The 21,349-nt window shown below is 37.7% G+C and overlaps 1 protein-coding gene across 9 annotated transcripts in view; it reads right to left on the minus strand.

The window, feature by feature from the left end:
* The window catches only part of Tpd52l1 (TPD52 like 1), a 103,690-nt gene that overhangs the window by 53,603 nt on the left and 28,738 nt on the right, over nucleotides 1-21,349 (minus strand). Inside the window, exon 1 of one of the 9 annotated variants that reach the window (XM_074075273.1) lies at nucleotides 4,893-5,028. The exons of 7 other annotated variants lie outside the window; for them this stretch is intronic. The gene's annotated coding sequence lies outside the window, so the exon portion shown is untranslated. Of the gene's footprint in view, nucleotides 1-4,878; nucleotides 5,029-21,349 lie in introns of those variants that run through there. One more of the 9 variants, XM_074075274.1, reaches the window with a different exon arrangement.

Here is a 21,349-nt window from a genome sequence, read left to right on the forward strand (position 1 = left end):
GCATGATGATATAGGGGCAGAGCGCAGCTGAGAGTAAAATGCAAGACAGTAACCCAGAATCAGTACCTGAATGTCACACTAAGGCATGCAAGGGAAAGACATCAGGTAACTATGGATGCTCAACAGACTGCAAGGGTGACACTTCCTTCTCCACCAATGCCTTCTAGGAACTCTCAGACCCTCTCAGAGGGGCAGTTTCTCTCATTTTCTCCTTCAGACTGATGGCTGTTCTCACCTCTTCCCTTGCTCCCTTTTTCCTCTCTCATAAAAAACCATCTTTGATGTCTTATGTTAACAACTCCTTATCACCAGCTCAATCCTAGTAAAACATAAAAAGAATTGCTACCAGGCAGCTCTTTACTGCTCTGTAATGACACTTCTTGGCCTTAGAGAAGTTAATGAGGGACCCCAGACCTTTAATTGCTACCAGGCAGCATAATAATCTGCTGTTCTTATACTTGGGTTCCTCTCTCTGCATCTTGCCCAAATATATCCCAAAACTCAGAAAAAGGATCTCCCTGCACTCTTGACACTATATTGAAATGGCTACTATACCACTTTAGTGACTCTCCCTCAGCAGCTGCTCAACTACTCTTGTAAGGGGACAAGTAGAATACATGTGCTTTCTAAACCACACACTAGTTGCCCAATACATTTCATGTCTCGTAATGTCTCATCCTCCCCAGAAGCACATTAAGCAGGTGGTACCATGAATGGTAAAGGGTCTGAGATTTTACCCAGCTTGCAAGCCAGCATGGTAGCCTGCCACAGTTTCATGGATGCTGGCAGAAAACCCAACCCTCCTGATCAGACTTATAGCCGAGCAAGTAGCATGAACATCACATTCAAGCTGGTCCTACCACCAGGTTCCCTAGAGGATGATATGGAGGGGCCCAGATGGATTCTGTGTACACAGTGGGTTTGCATCCCAGATGAACAACCATGAGCTCAAGGAATCTGAATCTTTTTCAATAGGTAGTAAGCAAACCTGCCTGCTCTTTGCTCTGGAGGAAGATGTTATCCTTGTACTGGGCAATAAGAAATGTTGACTCATACTCCCAAGGCAGACATTATCTCTGTCTTCTAAGGCTATCACCATCCTTGAAAGGAGAGTCCAGAAAAAAAAAAAGAGGTCATCAGTATATCTGCTGGTATGATATGCTGAAATGCAAGAAAACTATGGAGAATCTTTTTCCATAGGTGGTATTTTCTCATTTTCCAAATGAAGAAACAACACTAGAAAGTTTATTAACTTGCCCAAGCTCATGTAGTTTATAAATAATGGACTTGAGATTTGAATGAGAAGCTGTTAGGTTACAGAGTTCATGCTCTTATGACTTGACTACAGCACATTATACTAGGACTGGACAAAAACTGAAATGTCTTCCTATCCTACTCAAGACCCCCCTGCCAAACCCCCCGTGCACAAAGATTGGGGCTTACAGAAGGTCAAGGTCTGGGGCTTTGATAGTTGTAACCTCCCCAGGATGGGCTATGTCTCCAAAGTCTGTCTTACAGGACTTACTTAAATCACATTTGTTGAATTAATTCCATTAAATAAAAAATCAAACTCTCAAATCTTCTGGATGCTATTTCCATGATTCTTATCATACTTGTCTATCCCTTTTAATTTCCATTACTATGACAATGACTCAGGCTTTTATCACCAAATTATACACTGCTGAAATCATAGTATTTTAATCTCCCTGTTTACATTCTTTCCCCACCACTCAATCAACACAACCCTCAAATATTTTATTTTTACCATGTCAAAGCCCAGTTAACCATCTTAAACAAACAAAGCTGTCATTTTTTTTTTTTTTACAAAAACAGAACAGGAAGATAAAACAGGTCTTGACTGGAGGGTGGATATCAGTGGGAGGGGGAGATATAAAGAAAGGGTGTAGGAAGGTGAATATGATGGAAATATTATTTACACGTGCATGTAAATGGAAAATGATACCTGTTGAAACTGTTCCAGCAATGGGGGCAGGGAGATAAAGGAGAATGATGGAGGGGGTGAATTCAACTATGATAAATTGTAAAAAAAAAAAAAAGTTTGTAAATGTCACACCATGCCCCCAGTACAACAGTAATAAAAATAAATTAAAAAAAAGTCAATAGGTGGATGTCCCTATTGCTTCTGGCCTAACTGGACTGCCTAGGATTTTCCCACCAAAGCCTCTAACCTAGCCAGGCAGTCACTTGCAGTGTTCCTCGTTATGTTCTATCCATTCCTACACTTTTTGTACCATTCTGTCACTCTCAAAAACCTCTTTCTTCCTCCTCAGTTTCTCTTCTAAGACTCCTACCAAGTTGTCAACCATACTAGAATAACAAGTATCACACTGTATCTTTTAATTTGATTTAAAATATTGACTCTTTTGCTTTCTATACTCAGAATGACATACTTTATATTACTATTTACTAAATATTATAAACTACATTGCAAATTGTATTATAAATTATATACACAATACTAGATATTATTATAATTACAGTTAAGTGAGTTTATGAAGAAAATATTTCAGTCATCCTATAAATGCTTATTGTCCTTCTTAAAACATAAAGAACACATGATTCATCACTATTAATAGTATTGTTTCCCAAGCTTTGGTTTCATTTAACAATGGGTCTAAAACCAGAAATTACATCTATAATGCTAAGCCTGAGAGTGTATAAGTCAATGGAATAAAGAGAGATTTTATGCTTTTTACTAAAAATTTTATGTAAGGTACTCTGAGGTTGCAGCAGATTAAATTCTTTTTTTTTTTTAAATATGCTGCTTAGGTGACAATCCAAATAGATGCTGATTAATGTTGACTCTAATCTCTAAAGAAAGATTCTGGCCAGAACCTGACTGGCAAAAGATGGAAATGACATGCTATTACAGGTAGAGATCAAGAAATATACAGAATTAGTTCCTTCAATTTGCCATTCATGCATGTGTACAAGGTGACTGCCTTCTGACTCCAAGAGAACATGTATCATTGATATAAAATTCTCAGATTATCTGGGTACTAACAGCTCTCCTGATGACAGCTGAAGTAAACAAAATTCAATGGAATACAAATGACAGTAGAAAACATGTGATACCAAATTGTTGACCAAGTACTATATGGACTTGAAGGGTGGACAACCTTCAAGGAGCTCAAACCAGCTAAAGGTTCCCAGATGCACACAAACTTAAATTATGATCTGACCAGGACTTATATGCACCTCCAGAAATAAGAATCTCTGAGAGCCTAAAGTGGCCTTATTTATGCAATCTTCCTAGTCTGATGGGTACTCTACACCTGTAGGATGCTATGGAAAGCATCAAAACATTTGGGAATTTGGGGTGACTGATAATACTTCTCACCCTATGAGTACAAAGACACTGCCACAAGAGTGGCTTGCTTCAGATAATCATTTCACTTCATAAAGGGCAGAAAATATCACTGCATTAAGATGACGTAATTTTAATTACTGTGTAAAAACAGCTGGCCTTTCAGGCTGGGATCCTCAGGTTGGCTGCATGTTCAAGAGATTAAGTATTCTAAGCTGTCATCTATAGTTTTCTAGGTCCAGAAATTTTATTTCATCTCTTTACAATATATTCCCTTCATCTTCTCAGAGAAAGCAAATCCTAAATCCCTACTTCCTTAAAAAAGCTATAAGTAAATAAAATGAGAAAGATTAAGATGAATCAAGTTCTTTATGATTTTACTGAAGACCCTAGAACGTTAATTCAAAATGGTTACTGAAGACCCTACAGAAGAGGTGATCAACCTCTTGGAGGACAGTATCTGCTAGCAAATCTTCTAGAAGACTGATTTGCCTTGCAGACCAAATATATTATGCTAAATGTTGTGTTCTTTACTTTTTAGAACAAATGCTAGTGCAAAATAAAGAACCAAATGAAAAATAAAAGATTATTTGGTAAGTACTGTGAAGAATAAAGAGAGTTAAATGACTTCAAAATAGTCTGACACTTAATATACTGTGACACATTTAAATTGGCATGTCATTGTCCTTTTCTTAATTCTTTCATTTCATAATTCTGACACATTTTAATTGCATAAGTGATTGTCATTTTCTTCCTTTAGATCTTAAGATGTCTTATTCTTTATATCACCCTGCCTTGTTCATAGTACGTACTCAATAAATAATTGTGGAATAATTTAGTTAGCTATCACAACCTTACATATATTCATATAAGTTAAATTTGACACAAAGCAAGGGAGGTATCTCTACTCTGTAGTGCTGAAGATAAAATGACCAATGTGATGATAATTGACAAGGATAGCAGATAACAAATGAAAGAGATGTAACAATCAGCACATATCAGAATATCAGCTCTGCTGGTATTGTCACTCCTGGTTTAACTCCTTGTTTAGTATTTCATCTTGACCCTTCAAGGACTCCATTAGGCCAGAAGGTAGTTTTCTTTCAATCAATGTTCAGTTTAAGTTTATATCTTCATATTCTCAGATAAAACAAATTCTAAATCGCTCCTTTCTTAGAAAAGCTACAAGTAAGACAAGGTAAGAAGTACTAAAATGAACCTGGCTCTCTGTGACATGATCAATTTTAGTTCCATTTGGTAATAGAAGACACCGACAGCAGGATTTTATCCAACATCCTCACAAGTTGAACATGGATATATGCCTAGGACCACTTATTGCAGAAATGGTATTTCTTCATGTCTCTCAGACATTAGTTGTTATGTTTTCTAACCTTCATGTTAATTTATGAATTGTAATATATGAATAAAAGCAGCTTTACTTGACTGTGAATAACTATAGAAAATTTTTTTAAAAACTCTTTTACAATTAGGTCAAGGGAACAAGTATAGAAAACATCAGTTTTTCTGAAAGAAAGCCAGAAGCAGAGAACCTTAAGTTCCTTACGAATGGTGTGGTAGATGTGCTCTCCAGGGGCTGCTTCTGAACTTCAACCACTCTGGTGGGGCTGACTTGACTCACAACCACAGCGAGCTGCCCAGAGAGGAGCTTTTATTCCCAACATGAGGTCACATGGTCTTATCTGCTGTTTTTAGCAGTTTAACAACCTCTCTCAAAACCAGGGAGAAACACCAAGACAATTTTCATTAAAATATGTAAGATAGTCATCACAAATATCAACTTCTCTAGTTTTTTTGCCTCACATTTCAAATGGAAGATTAAGGTATTTGGGTTATCTTCTTGTTTCAAACTATTATTTGCCACTCTGAAAGATACTGTTTGACATACACAAAATAGATGCACAATGGATAAAACTACAAATCAGACCAAAATAGCCCAAAAATAAAGTCATAAAAACACAGCAACCATAGGTTTATAAATAACAAACTAAATACCTGGCTATGGAAAAAGAAAAAAATATTTAATCTTCCTGATGGACAGACTCCAGGAACTTCCTTCTCTGAATAAATCCCCATATTGAATGAGGAAAAATAAATAAAAATTATTGCAGGAATGAATACTGAGGAAGCAAAAATAACCAGTCTAGCTAAGTCTCCCTAAATTATTCTCCTTCTCTGTATCCCACCCTCATTTCACAGCACCCCTACCACCACACACACACGCACACACACACACACATTCACCTCTCCTGGAACTTGGGGAAAGGAGCCAAACTCAACAAAAGGTAAAGCTCTAAATTCAAACAGCCAGAATTATATTTTTGCCCTAAGCAAGAAGGGAAAATGTCTCATTCACCTTACATGAGAACTCCAGGATAATAAACTGTTCTGAATTCAAATTCATTAATAAACACTCAGATACGTGCCTGCATGTGGTCAGCCCTGCTGGACAGGCCACATTCCATCCTAGGTCTTTCCTTGAAAGCTCACTCACCTTTTAAGGTGCTGGATCATCCTTTAGGGCTACATCAGGAAATGGTAAAATCAGTCCCTGGGCAGGGGAGACATCCACTAGGAAAATGGAGGAGGAGAAAATGTAATTTTTCCCCAAAGTGTATTTAAAGAAAGCAGTAGGTGGGAAGAAAGACCTCCTCAGACAGGTCCAAGCTTTTTACATCTCTGAGTCCTTCCACAATCTCAAGGCTGTGACAAATAAGTGATGGCAGATGAAGCCACCAACCGGCCAGCTTGGACCCAGGCCTACTGGAACTTGAGCTTTGAAAGGCATTGGTCAGAGGTACAGGTAGTCTTCCCTAGCTTTAAGAAAATCGGTTCAGTAACATTCACATTTCCCTACTTTCTCTTATCAAATCTTTAGCATTTTAAATAGTTGCTACAAACAGTGTGCAAGTGGAAAATGCTTCCTTCTAAAAATCTGGGTGGGAAAATATAGGAGACAGAGGTCAGGTGTGGTAGCATGCAGCTATAATCCCAGCTCCTTGGGAGGCAATCAGGAGGATTGCAGTTCAAAGCCACCCCACACAAAAAGTTAGTGAGACCTCCATCTCAACAAACAAGGTGATGCACATCTATAATCTCAGTTAGGCAAGAATTATACGTAGGATGATTGCTGTCTGAGGTCATCCTGGGCAAAAAGCGTAAGACTCTATTTGAAAATAACAAAACCAAAAAGGGCTGGGGGTGTGGCTCAAGTGGTAGAGCACCTTACTAACAAGTACAAGACCCTGAGTTCCAACCCCAGTACTGCCAAAATAAACTTTAAAAAGTCAAGTGCAGCGGCTCACTCCCATAATCCCAGGTACTCAGAAAGCAGAGATTAGGAGGATCATAGTTTGAGGCCAGCCTGGGCCAAAAAAAGGAGTCCCTATCTAAAAAATAACTAAAATAAAAAGGGCTGGGGCATGGCTCAAGTGGCAGAGTGCTTGTCTAGCAAACATGAAGCCTTGTTCAAACCCCAGCACCACTAAAAAACAAGAAAACAGGAGATGCAAATATGTATTTCTGAATCATGAAGTGATTAGCAAGAATTAGAAAAGTTTAAGGCAGGCTACAGATGAGAAAATGTAGTGGCCAAATGAAATATGAAAAGACATTCGACCTCACTAGTAATAAAGAAAATGCAAATTAAAATCATAAAGGTACACAGTTTTTTACCTCAGTCATTGGGAAAACCTGCAAGTGTTAAAAAAGTTGTGGAGAAATGGACCCTTTATACATTGCTGGCTTCTGCACTGGAAGAGCCTTTGACCTACCACCTTGCTAGAGAATCAATCTACAGAGAAAAAGGATTGACCTAAGGAGATTATATTTACTGCAGCATTGTCAGCAGCAGCAGAAAATTACAAAGGGAAGTAATTACGGTGTGCCTGCACTGCTTTCTGTTTTCAATGATTAAAAATAATTCACTGAATCAACATGCTTTGGTCATGGGGGATTTTCATAATATATTGCTAAATGCAAAAAACAAGTTCCTGAGTCGTGTTTGCACATGACCCATTGAGGAAGGAATAAAAATACCTTTTATATGTAAACATGACCATTTATGTGCTTGTATGAACATTGAGAAAGGTGAAAAGAGACACAATGTTACTAACGCTGGCTTCTGCAACAGGTGAGATTGGACGGGAAGAAGAAAATAATTTTTCCATGGATAATTTGTTATATTGATTATAGACTGAAATAATGTTTTGGATACATAAGGTTAAATACAATATAATATAAATTAAGAACAATTTTGCTTATTTCTTTTTACCTCTTTAAATGAGGTTATCAGAAGATGTAAAAAGTATGTTACATGGCTCCATTGTTTTTCTGTTTTGAGCCTCACCCCTTCCCAGAGGTCCTGTACATCTTTCTATTAAGACCTGGGTACCAACCACTCTGAGCCAAAGTCAGGGTCAACACTGAATGGCCATGAGTCTCCTGGACACAAGGCTGAGCTCCACCCACCTGTTCCTGTGACTGAGTAAGTCTATGTTAGGGAAAACAATCTCTTCCCTGTCAGCCCCACAGGGTCTGGGTGAAATTCAGGCCAGACTGTGTATGAACCTGGCAGGGGGTCGAGTTGGTTTTTCTTGTTACTAGGAGGAGAGAAGGGCCACTTCTCACCGGGCGCTGAGAAGTGAAGTGACTTTCCAGGGGGCACAGGGGCCCTCGCCTCCTCAGCCAATTGTCTATTCCTTCTCCTGAAGGGGTCCAGCACTTACCTTCTGGAGATGTGAGAAAATTAACTCTGCTTTACTTGGTTGGTTACAATAAGCATATAACTGTTAATTTTTAAAAATCTGTATTATAAATTAAAATTTTAATGTTAATGAACCAAGGATTTTAAAAGTTGATAATCTTAGGAGCAGACATAAGATACTCTGTTGTACTCAGTTCTGATAAAAATCCTGGCTTTTAATTTTTTTTTTTTTTAATATCCAGAAAATGGGACTTTTGGTTCAGGGTACTGTGGTCTGATAAAGCCAAGAAGGAAGGCTTTTCTAATTTTTAACCCAAATTACTCTCAGCACATTGAAGCAAATGCCTCATTCTCATTCATCTTAACCCATGGTGTTTACTATCATTCTTTTCAGTAGAATCAGAGAACATAGGAATGTACAACATCCCAGGTGGAGTGTTATGACGTTTAACAATATTAACTGGGATGTACAGTAACTATTATTGAAGACAAATTACCACAAAAGGTGGACTGTCTTAACCATACAAAAATAGATTATTTATTTATATTATGATTAATCTAGGCATCATAAAACATTATTTCCCAGAAAAACAACTAATAATAACATAAAGCTCAAAATATCATGTTAATTTCAACGTATACAAAACTGTAGCTTCAAATTTTATATCAAATATTACATAAATGCATGTATTTTCTAGGCCTAGTAAAATCTTCAAAGAGGACTTATAAGTGATTTTTTTCACTGCATCTATCTGCTTTCCTGTATCCTTCAAATCTTCACAATTAAACATATATTAAGAAGAAAAGTAGATCTTTCTAGAATGGGTTCTTTGGGGCCCCTCCATCATATTCATTGTTCGTAATAACAAGCTGGTCTTAACTTCTCAGTAAGCCTTCATGGTTTTTCATGGAGTGCAAAAAAAAGCCTCTTGGAACTTCAAGGCCAGAAGCCCCTGCACAACTGGATCTTCCTGCCCTTCTCCATCAGGTGGTCTGTGATCAGCCACTCCAGCTCATTGTTTGAGCTGCTCCCAGGCCTCTCTGCAAGTCAGGCCCATCCTTACCATGTTCACGTACCCAACTTCTCTTCATCCTCAAAGTCCAGGTCAAATGGTTCCTCACAATTAACTGTTTCATCATGTGCATCCTACTCTTTGTCACTGGTTCTGTTTTAGCACTTATCATATTGAATTTACTGCTCATCAGTCTTTTCCTATGGACTTTTCCAGAGTAGAGACATGGCCTGAAGCTCTGGCACTTAGTACAGCCAAAGCATATAATAGGTGCTGAAGACTATTTGATGAATAAGTCAAGATACTACTGGATGAAAATGAAGTGTAATGTTTTATCCTGTGAAATCATGAAGAATTATTGGAACCTTTTGTCAAAAATCACTAAGTAAACAGAAAAATCAAGAAGGATCACTGGCCTGGCAAGTTCTTCCTGAATGAGGGTGTCAAGGACTTTATAGAATAGAAACTATGCTAGACTTAAAATAAAAATCAAAGGCCTTTCCCCTCTATACTCAGACAACACAGTTGTTTACATATCCAAAAATAGAGCAAATACATGAGTGAGTCTTTATAACTGTCTGTGCTATTCCCAAAGGACATATATATATATATATATATATATATATATATATATGTGTGTGTGTGTTTATGTATACATATATATTTATGTATATTTATACATATATATGTAGCATATGGATAAACCATTGATTGATCAATTCACTTCCACAGTTTTAATATGAACTGGAACCCTGGAACCAAATGTTCACACTTGTAATCATGATTAATTTATTTCACATAGTATAGAATGGGTGAAGGGACATGAATGGATAAGTCTTAACATAGCAAACCAAGCACCCACCAATCAAAGTGGGTTCAGATTTTAGAGGTAGCTGAGGGGACAGTGTTTTTGGAGACCAACTGGGCAAGGCAGAGAATCACACAGTCCTCATTCAGCTCCGTGGGTAGAAATGTCCTCTTGCCTCCCAGACAGGTCTCCTGGGTCTGTTGCAATCAGAACTTTCCACAGTGCTGGACTGTCCACACTCCCAGACACAACCTTCACTCATCCTGGATAACTGACTACTGAGGAACATTTAAAAGTTAGGACATGTTGAAATTTGAGAAACAGTGTATATCTTTTGTCTCTATTTTCTGAAAACATTTAATTTGATTCTAACGAAAATTTTTCCAAAGAAAATATATTTTTACTTAACGTGATGGTATACATCTATAATTACAGCTATTCAGGAGACTGCAGTAGAAGGTCAGCAGTCAGAGACTGGCCTCAGGCAAAAATCTAAGACCTATCTGAAAAATAAAGCAAAAAGGGTTGGCTCAAGTGGTAGAACAGTTGCTTAATAAGTAAGAAGCCCTGAGTTCAAATCCCAGCACTGCAAAAAAGATAAAGTGAAATTTTAAGTCTGTTTGTGCTTAATGAAATTGCAGTCAGTTTTCAACACATGTTTAACAAATAACAGAATCTGGAATTGTTTTTTTTTAAAAAATACTCAAACTATTTAAAGAATTTATCAATGAAGTCTATTGCATGCAAAACACAGAAGCAGGAAGAGGCCTACAAACACTTGGAAAGTCCTTTCCAGATGGCAAAAAACAAAAACAAAAACAAAAAATGAAAGTCTGCAAAGAAGAAAGAAGAGTTCACTAATCAGTGGCGTTGAAATGCCTGCTCTCTTACAAAAGATGCCACTTAGAAGTTTAACACCGCTTACCAACTGTTAGACGTGGCAGTGACCACAGGCCCTTTCATTCCTGGGTCCTGGGACTTATCCTGAGCAGTGAGGTCATGACCCAACCACTAAGGACACCCCACTAATGCATGAAACAACGTGGAAACACAATGAAAGCTGAGCTTTAAAAAGTGCCCTATGACTTCAAAGCATTTTTATGCCTTAACATCATTTAGAAATTTTCATCAACATCTTATTGCCAGTATCTTGTGACTTAAGTGCTCAATTCTAGCACAGTACTTGTACATTTCAGGTAAGCTAAACATAGTATCTTTTCTCTTTACAGTGTCATTTTACTTGAAATAAGTCTCTCTACACACTTTATTTAACAAATGACATTTTCCTTGGTTCAATGTGTCATGAAAATGTAATAATTTAATAAATCATACACATCTAGCAAAATATTTTTAGGCTATGTTATTGGTAAAAAAAATAAATAAATAAAGTCAAGAGAATCCAGCCTTTGATCCTTCAAGCTATAGCTCAATTACTGAGTTGAGTAGTTAAAATTGCTTGTCTAAATTGTTTTTAAAATTACCTTCTCTTTGTAACTCAAAGAAACTTTCCATGTCTCAAGGAAAAGTTTTCTTTCCTGAGAATCAGATTTTATTTTCATAGCAGTGTCTAGAATCTATATGTTCTTTGTCTCTTTAAGTGCCAGAAGAAGTCAGTAATGTCAGTATGTTAACAAGTTTTATTCCTAAGGCATATCAGCTAACTTCATCCCTTTGGGCTGTTATTATTTAATCCAAGTTTCTCAACTTTGGCAGTATTAGTATTTTTAGCTGGAGAATTCTCTGTTGTGGATGGCTGTCCTGTGCTTTGTAGGTTGTTTAGCAGTACATCTGGCCTCTGTCAACCCGATACCAACAGTACCACTCCCCCCAATAAAATATGTCTCCAGACAAAGCCCATGGTTCCTTGTAGGAAAACTGAGTTTAGATGACAACCACTGAGGAAGCTTTGCTTGGGCACAGGGGCCAGCCCCCTAGTGTGGCTGTGGGGAACTAACACTCATGCTCACAAGGTGTCAGACATGATGCCCAGGGTCTTATCCCATTATTTCATATGGGTAGTTAGAATTATCCTTAATTTATAGATAAAAATTGGTATTTACAGAAAGAAAGAGGTAAGACTAAGTTCCCCTGCTTTTTCTATATACATGTGACCTGGCCTGTCTGGCTTTGGAAACTGGTCATGTGCTTATAAAAATAACTCCCTTTCCCATGCATCCAAGTCAGTGTGTGCAGGGACAGAATTAGGTAATAACTCAATCCAGCATGCAGAGGTGGAAAATGAAGAACTTTGCAATTGTTCATCTCTAGTAAGCAACTGAAAATCGTTTATCAGCCTGGCCAATATGGGTGTCAAACACTACACAAGGTACCTGCGAAGGTAGTACCCACAAATTGCCTGAAAGGGTTGAAAGAGCCTCCAAGCAGCTAAGAGTCTCTTGGGTCACCCCTACATTGCTCGATGTGCACTGAAAACTGACTGCAGACCTGAACCTGAAGGTGGGTGGTCCTTGGGCTGCTTCTCCTGGAGAGCAAAGCAGAAGTCAAAATGAGTCAAGATCACACCCAGCTCAAGCAGAGAGCCCTGGTCTTGGCTTGAAGTCCAGAGTACAACCATAGTTCCCGGTAGTGCTTTATGCTGACCTTCTCAGATCCTGACCTCCTCAGATCCTGACCTCAGGGGTCAGGGCTCCCTGAGAACTCCAGGGCTAACAGGTCCCATGGTCTGCCCCATGCATGTGACTTGCAGCAACTGCAATGTACAGCCTTACGGCAGTGGATTTGGGCTGTGAGCAACTGTTGACCACATTGCCTGTGACATTCCCTACCTCCCGCTTTCATTTGTTTTTCTGTGAAGATGCAAAAGACTCCATTGTGTCAGGTAAGGGACACACGAATACCTTTTTTGATTCTGAAACATGGACAGTGCATCCCTCACCTTTGAGGTTTAGTGGGCTTCAGTTCCTTTTTGACACTAATCACCACTTCACCAATTATGTGTACTTTGCTTGTTTAGTTACTGCCACCCACTGAAAATCTGAAATGTCAGGAAACACAGTAGCCAAGCGATTAATCTTTTGGAGTACATCTTAGTTGAGAGCAATCATTGGAAACATACCTTTGTTTCCAAAGTGTGGCCTAACCTTAAGAAAATATTAAATTATATGTTATTTTATAAACATCAAGTATATAAACGTAATTAGTGTTTTCTATTATATTCTACCTTGTGTAGAAAATACACTAAGTTTTTGTTGTTGTTGTTGTTGTTGAATACTTTCAATTCTGCTTCTTAGAGTTCTGAAGCCTACACATTGTCAGAGTCTTTACTTTTGGACCTGGCAGGCAGAAAGAAGAACATGTTTCTTGATTTGGGGCAAATATTTCCCTAAAATTAGCTCTGGTAGAAAAAGAACTCAGAAATGAAGACTGACTGCAAAAAAAATAAGGAAAGCTGCATTCCTTGTACTTCTGAGTTTGTGAACTGACTTCAAACCTGCCCATATTGAGTTAGATAACATGGGGGTTGTGAGTAATTATGAAGGGAACAGACCAACCAAGATGAAAAAGTAACATGACTCAAGGGATTGGAAGGCCAAAGGAACAGCCCAGAGAAAGATTTTCATCCGGAAAAAGGATATGCATAGAGACTTGTCCAGCATCGGGGAGGTCCATTCAAAAGAAAAGGGCCCCTAGCTCTATTCTCAGCAAGCAATTAGAAAGGCGAACTAAAATTTCAGCATGGATTATTATGAGTCTGTTCTCATATTATAAATTAATCATAGTTCCTCCTGGTTAAAGCAAAAGTTTGGGGAAATTTTTTCTGATGTTAGTGAGAAATTTACAGCAGGCTTATTGTGATTAGAAGTACAGAGCTGAACAGACAGCTCTGAGGAGTTGTACTTTTCTTTTCTCTTCTTCTTTTTTTTTCTACCCAATCATTTAGTAATATGGCTATGCCTTTAATATCAAGTGGAAGGGATGTAAAGGCTGAGTCTGCCCCTAATGGGCTAAATGGTTCTGAGAGTAAGATTCTTGCTGACTTTTACCTCTGTGCCCAGGTGCCAAATGAGGGTGACAGCATGTCATAGCTCAGTGGTGATGACCGAGGTGGAGATGCTAAGAATAATCTCATATCAAACACAGAAATATGAGGAGAAAAGGGAAGTTCTCCTTCCACATAAACTGTAATGTAATTTTGGTGGAATCTGATAAATACCAAAATATATATTGTGGATAAAGCACACATCTGTTTTAAGTAATTAAATGGCATGCTCTTTATATAAGCTAATGGGAAACATAATTCAATAACCATTCAATGGGTAGTACATTTCTTAAAATAATTTGGTGGTTGTTGGCCTTTCACAGAGACAGAAGCCCACATGATGTTATTTAATTTTCTTTATTTGTAGGTCATACGCCAAAATTTGTTTTGGCCAGGTATGGTGACTCATGCCTATAATCTCAGCTACTTGGGAGGTAGAGATAGGATGGCAGTTGGAGACCAGCTTGGGCAAAAAAGTTACCAAGACCTTATCTCAAAGAGCAAGCTGGGCCATGGTGACGTATGCTTGTAATCCCAGACACACAGAGGCATAGATTAGAGGACTGCAGCCTGAGGTTGACCTGGGCAAAAAAGCATGAGGTCCTATCTGAAAAATAAATAAAGAAAAAAAGGGCTGGAGGTGTGGTTTAAGTGGTAGCAAGCACAAGAATGAGTTCAAAGAAAAGGAAACAAATCTTGTTTATACACTGCAACCACAAGTAAGCCTTTACACTAATGAAACTGAAATGAAAACTTTGGAGCTACCCCACATGTTTCTGAGGCTATACAAGTTCACGTTTGATCTTATTTTCTCTCTGCAATAGTCAAAAGGATTACAGACATGGGATGGAATTTTAAAATAAAATAGTCTTTGTTGAGAGATTTTTGAGACAGGTCTACTGTGCAGGCCAGGCTGGCCTGGATTCCCCTTGCTTCAGTCTACCCAGTGCTGGGATTTGCAGGCATGTGCACCACATGGCCAAAATAGAACCTTAAAGGCACTCATAGCTTCGGAAAACTACAGAAAGTTTATTTTTCCTTGTTATCCTGTCTTTGATGATTCATACATGTAAAGTCAAATTTAAGGGCATCGCTCTTACTGAATTAGAATCTTTGAGGTCAATCTTGAGGATCTGTGTATTTTTAAGCCCTCAGGTGAAACTATGGGCAGTCAATGCTGAAGATCACGGATTTTAAACACAGGATATGTCATAAGAGCCATGCAAGTCCAGCACCATTATAGGTTATCAGAGCAGACAGGGCCTCTATGCTCCTGAAGCTTGAGACATGTGATAAGCACAAAAGCAACAACTTGCCTGGCTGCAACAGTGCTCTCAGGGCACTGTAACAATGTAACTGGGGACAGGGCTTCAGTCCCAACATAAGACCAACAGTGGCTTGAGCAGTCAGGCAAAGCCTCTCTAAGATGGGCTGCCATTCAGGCCTGGAGAAGGAGTTGTCAGATGACTGACATTCTGAAGGAAAATAATCCTCTAGAGAGTGGTAATAGTTCAAATGCCCTATCTATATCTATTTCTATATATATTGCGTTTCATTTGTTTACCTTTTGTTGTTGTTGTTTGAGACAGGGTCTCCCTATGATGCTCAGGCTAGTCTCCAACTATAGGCTTAAGTGAACCTCAGCTTCCTAAAGATTCCTGGTGCGCTACCTTGCCCAGCTCTCTGTTGAGTTTTAAACAGTCTTTCTTTTCACCCTTAAACAAAAAAGTCAAAAATGCTGAGAATGTCAGGGCTTCTTCCAGATCCTCCCTGATGTCAGTTTCTGTTTCTAATTGGTTATAAAAGACACACAATATTAATCCTATAATTGAGTATGAAAACTTGAGCTCCATGGATGACCCCAGATTGCTTTGCTATTAGAGACTAAACAGCATGGGCCTGGTATTATCAGTTGTTTCTTTCTTTTCAAAAGAATTTTTCACACAATTCTCTAAGAGAACTGATTTATAAATTGAACTATCAGCATTACCCTCAGGAAAAACAAAAAACCCATTGGGTTGTACTCTTTGAAAGCCTAGACAAGGCCTTCAACCCCACCAACTCCCTGCTCCCTCTGCAAGGCATCCAGCAGCTGCTCAATGAAGATGTGCTGCATAAAGAATGCACCACAGCCTGCCTCCTCACTAACACTGGTGGTTAACTGGGACCAAGGGATAGCTATATCTAGACTCTTACATTTAAAAAATATATTTTAATGAATACATATATTTTCATGTACATGTGTTTTATGTATGTTTTCATGTATATACTCATTTTCCATATACATGTTTTCATATTTTATATGCTATGTCTTACATACCTATATATACAGATAGGCTGTTCTCTTCCCTTCCTTAGCACTCTGTAGCTATGTAGGCACTTAAAGCTGGACTGCCACAGAGGGGGCTCCTTAGGCAGGAAGTCACAGAAGAATAGCTTGGGAAATTTTCAGCCATCCTTCAACCCACTGGTTCTCAGCTATTTTTCTATTATGGTACTTGTAAGGGCTACGGCACACCCATCAGGAACAGTGACTGGGGATGAATGGCAATGACCTTCAATGGCAAGGATAGTCACTTCCCCTATTCCACCCCACCCAGGAAAGCATATCAGAATAGGGAGAGAAGGAGGGATGGGGAAGGGAAATACAGCATTAGCAGTTTGAAAAAAGTCTCTAAATTCTTCTAATGTACTACACTGGGGTCAGGTGTTAGCTGTAATCCCCACCCCTCAGGTGGAGAGTCAGTGCATTTTAATATGGCCTTTGGAGCTGGACAGAGTTTGACCTAATCTTCGCAACACTAGCTGAATGACCCTGACCACTTAGAGGAAATCATTTTAACTATCCAAATAGTTATTTAGAAGATTAAATGAAATTCAATTATATAAATCGTTGTTTATAACATGTTTATATATTTATATTTAATGTATAACATATATAAAATATTGACTAGATGTTGGCAATGATTATTATAAACAACCAACCAAGCAGAGCTGAAGAGTCTGATCAGCACCCTTATAATTAAATACATGCCACAGAGGACACTGATGCTAATAAAATCTTTCAAGAGGACTGGAAGTGTGGCATAAGCGGAAGACTGCCTAGCAAGTTCAGATCCCTGAGTTCAAACCCCAGTACCTCCAAAAAAAAAAAAATCTTTCAAGAAAGATCCAACTGTCACTAGATGCAGGCCTGGCTTTAGTAACAAATTATATGAAGACCAGAGGTATGCACGTGGGTGAGTGCAGATTCAGGCCAAGTATTTGGTTGGTGTTTGGAATTTGACAAGTATTTTTTTTTCCTCAGGAGCTCAGAAAGGTGAGTTCAGGTCTACATGGCAAGGTAACATAGTATAAAGTTTATACATTGTATCTCTTTATACATGGCACCTCTTTGTTCAAACCCCAAAAGTTTATAAATTATATCTCTTTATACATAGCACCTCTTTGTTCAAACCCCAGTCTCACAAAAAAAAATAATAGTACCTCTTCAACATTTCCTTTTGAAATTAAGGGAAAGAAATTAAATCCATATTTTGATAGAACTTGAAAGAGGATAGTTAGCATCTCTCCATTTAGAAAAGGAAAATATCACCTATGCTTATGAAACACATCAAGCAGGCAGACAACAGATGAGAATCAAGTACAAAAGGACAATTTGTTTTTCTGCAAATCATTCAGGAGGAAGTAACTCTAAGAATACCAGTGAGATTTTTTTAATGTAACTTGAGCCAGGTGTAATTTGATTATAGTTACATGCCTGTAATCTCAGCTACTCAGGAGGTGGAGGCAGGCGGATCTGGAGATCAAGGCCATCCCAGGCAATTTAGCAAGACCCTTCTAAAAGAGAGGGAAAGAGACAGGGGAAGGGGAGGGGAGGGGAGGGAAGGGGGGGCGAAGGAAGGGAGGAAAGGGGAAGAGAAGAGAGGAGAGGCTAGGGACATAGCTCAGATGGAAAGCTCATGCATGAGACCCTGGATTTGATCCCTACTACTACAAAAAAAAAAAAAAAAAGAAAAAAGAAAAGAAAAGAAAAAGAAAAGTTGCCACCACCAAAGCAAAATTCAAGGTCAACAAAGAAAATTTTGGTTTAAGAGAACATGTATGGTTTGAATTTAAAATCAAACTAACATTCCAAAATCAAACTAACATTCCAAACGACACAATACACATCATTGTAGTGAAAACATGGAGTGGAGACAAGCCTGGATGGTTTCATGTTGTTTCCTTGGTCTAGCAAAAGAGAATGAATGATATGCTGAGTGCCTCCTGAAATACTCAAACATGCTGATATAGCAGTGATGCTTCTAAGTCTCATTGGTTTTCCCACATCAATTTGTTTCAGTGACTCCCACATGCAACCTTCTTTCTGCTGTTTTGCAGAAAGAAAATAAACTATAGAAAACAAAAAACCAGGGACAATAGTTGGCTTCACCTGTCTTGTATTTGGATGGTCCTACAAACCAAGAAGGGCATATTAATGCCCGCCACTCATAAAGACACAGCTGGCAGAAATAGTTCAAATTATGACCGATATAGTTCACAGAAACTATTTCCAGTCTGGTACTTTCAGTTATTTTGAGGTTAATTGTCTTCAGCTAAAGATGGAAGTGGCAAATGTCTTATGAGCAGAAAAGTTCTCTTTGATATATTCTGGTCCCAATACTTCAACGCTGCTGGAGAATTCTATTAAAGGAAGGAAAGTGGGAATGTCAATATTAGGACCTATAATTTGCTTTCCTACATCTTATTATACCCTTTTTGTTATTTACTTTTTTGTCATCTCTTAAGGTACTATTGTTCTCTGTGTGGTGCATATTAAATACATTTAAAAGCAAAATAATAAATTTTGCTTCAAATACTCATGTACTCAGGAAATAAGACCAAGTTGCTACAATATCAGATTTGGAACTACTTCAGAGTGAAAAGGAAATAACAATGAGGTTGGTGAAAGTAGGCTTGTGGAAAAGTACCAAGCAGAGAGAGGCGGCCAAGTCTCTCTGCCAGTTCTCCATGTGATGAATTATCTTTGGATAACACCCATGAAATCAAAGGCACTGATGTTGATCATCAGGAAAAAATAAGTTAGATTAATAAAATAGAATTAGTGGCAGGATATAAGCCTTTCTTTTCAAGCAAGCATCTAAAAATGTTTCTTAAATTAGGCAGACCATAAAGGATGCCATCAGCAGAGTCCATTTTTCACTTGCTGTTTGAAATGCTTTGCTCCCAATCCAGTTAAATATAATATACATCATTTTCTTTTGAGTCAAAGTGTGAATCAGGTTTTCAAATACTTTCACTTTAAGTTCCTATTTTTCAATCACCTCTGTGCTTATGACCTACATGAATCTTGTACCTGGGACAGAATGTACAACTGAGTTCTACTGCTCCAAGGAATTAATTGAGCAGTTTGCCCAGTGGGGTAATTGTCATAAAATTATATACATAACTGTTTAGTTCAATGTAGAAAATTTTCTTTTTCTAACTTAAGCATGTTTTTAAAGTCTGAATGAGAAAGGTAATCCAAGAAAGCCTAGGGCAGAAGTGAAATCAACTGAGATGTCTTCTATTTATACCAAGGTGACCTCCCTTCTCATGACAGTCCCAACTGGTAGAGAAAAATCATTACCCAAAGCACCCACTCACATTCTAGTTTAAGCTAGTTCTCTAAAAATATTGCAATGCTTTTGCCTAAAGTAGACTAAAACTATCTTAAGAAATATATAATCAGAATGTCTTCCATATAATCTTATCTTATTGCTATATATGAAAGGAAGTGACACAGGCCTCCCTTATGATTTGATTTCAATGAGTGACTGTCTGGCCAGCCAAGTGGAAATCTTCTGACCATGGAATGCCATGCAAGCAGTTTTGTTAGGAGTCCTTTGATGCACTAGCTTTTTTGAATACAGGTTACTGACCTGATTAGTGGCTTATGGATTCAACCCAGTGGGCTGTGACCAGTATTTTTTTAATAAATGAAGTGGCATAAAATAGAGTTGAAATTACAAGGAATGAAAATAGTAAGGGCAAGTAATTTTTCTTGAAATTTTGTTTCATTATAGTCATTATACACACGTACTCATATGTATACACATGCTAATACAACACAAGATATTTTTTATTCCAAAATGCTTTTAAGAAGGATATTTAATTCTGTTATTTAATATAGTACTTATGTTTTTACCCACTATCAATATAATTCTTTTCCAACAAGGTAGGGGTAGGAGTCCCAGGATGAGTGAGGCCACTTTTAGCCATACTCAGGACACAGCTGTGGGAGGAAGAATCAGCATGACAGGAAAAAGACAGGTGCACTGAAGGTTGAAAATGTGCAATTCTACTTGGATGACAAGTTCATGATGAGGTTATCTCAACAGAGAGAAGCACTGTAAAGCCTCCACTTGAATCATAGCTTTTTTTTTTTTTTTTTTTTTTTTTTGCGGGTATGGTTACTTGTTCCAAACTTAACCAACTGTGAAGGCTTTTGTGGAGTGCCCAGTATACTTTGTAACTATGGAACAGTCTTATTCAATAGGTACACACACAGTGTATCATTATACACAGAGGCACACTTTTGTCAGTTTAACAAAAATGGTATCATATTTCAATACACCCTCTCCATCTTGCTATTCTTACTTAACAATTCTTATTGAATAAATATGCCAAATGTTGCAGCTATAACTCATTCTTTTAAATGACTGCTGACTATTTCATGGTAAACAAATACTGCATGTATTCAAACATTGCCCTTTTGATGGATTTTTTTCTTCATTTAGCTTTTTTTTTCTGAGGATGGTATGCTTACTATAATCAGTGCTTCAATGAATAATCTTTGTGCCTATATCACTATGTAAGGTAGTTGTAGTTCTGGAAAGTTCCAAGAGAAGAATTTAAATTTTAATAGATGCTACCCAATTACTTTCTTAAAAGACTGTAATTTACACTTCTACCAGCAATACTTGAAAGTACTCTTTCTCTGTCTTTGCAGCAATTGGAGTTATCATATTTTAAATTTTTTGCCAAAGATATATAACATATCATATTGCTACTTAAATCTGCATTTCCTTAGTATAGTTAATTTAAGGATCATCTCATATTTTATTGGAAAAGTATATTTGCTCTTCTGTAAACTGCCCATTCTAGCTATTTGCCTGTTCTCCCATTGGCATATTAAATTATTGATTCTTCATATTTTACTGATATTACCCAATTAACTACTAAATGTGATGAATTCTTCCTCCAGTCTATTGTTACTGAATTAATTTTTTGTCATGTAGGTATTTAAAATTTTTATATAGAATAAAATGCCTATTTCTTTTCCTCCTACACCTTCATTCCCTCCCCCTTTGGTTGAAACAATCTAGCCAATGATTACATTACACATTGTCATCTAATTTTTCTTTTTTTGCATTATTTCTATAGTTCAGATTTTTATCCATTTAAAATTAATTTTATAAGGCACACAGTAAAA

The sequence above is a fragment of the Castor canadensis genome, chromosome 1, assembly GCF_047511655.1.
Source record: "Castor canadensis chromosome 1, mCasCan1.hap1v2, whole genome shotgun sequence".
In the NCBI taxonomy this organism is placed as follows: domain Eukaryota; kingdom Metazoa; phylum Chordata; class Mammalia; order Rodentia; family Castoridae; genus Castor; species Castor canadensis.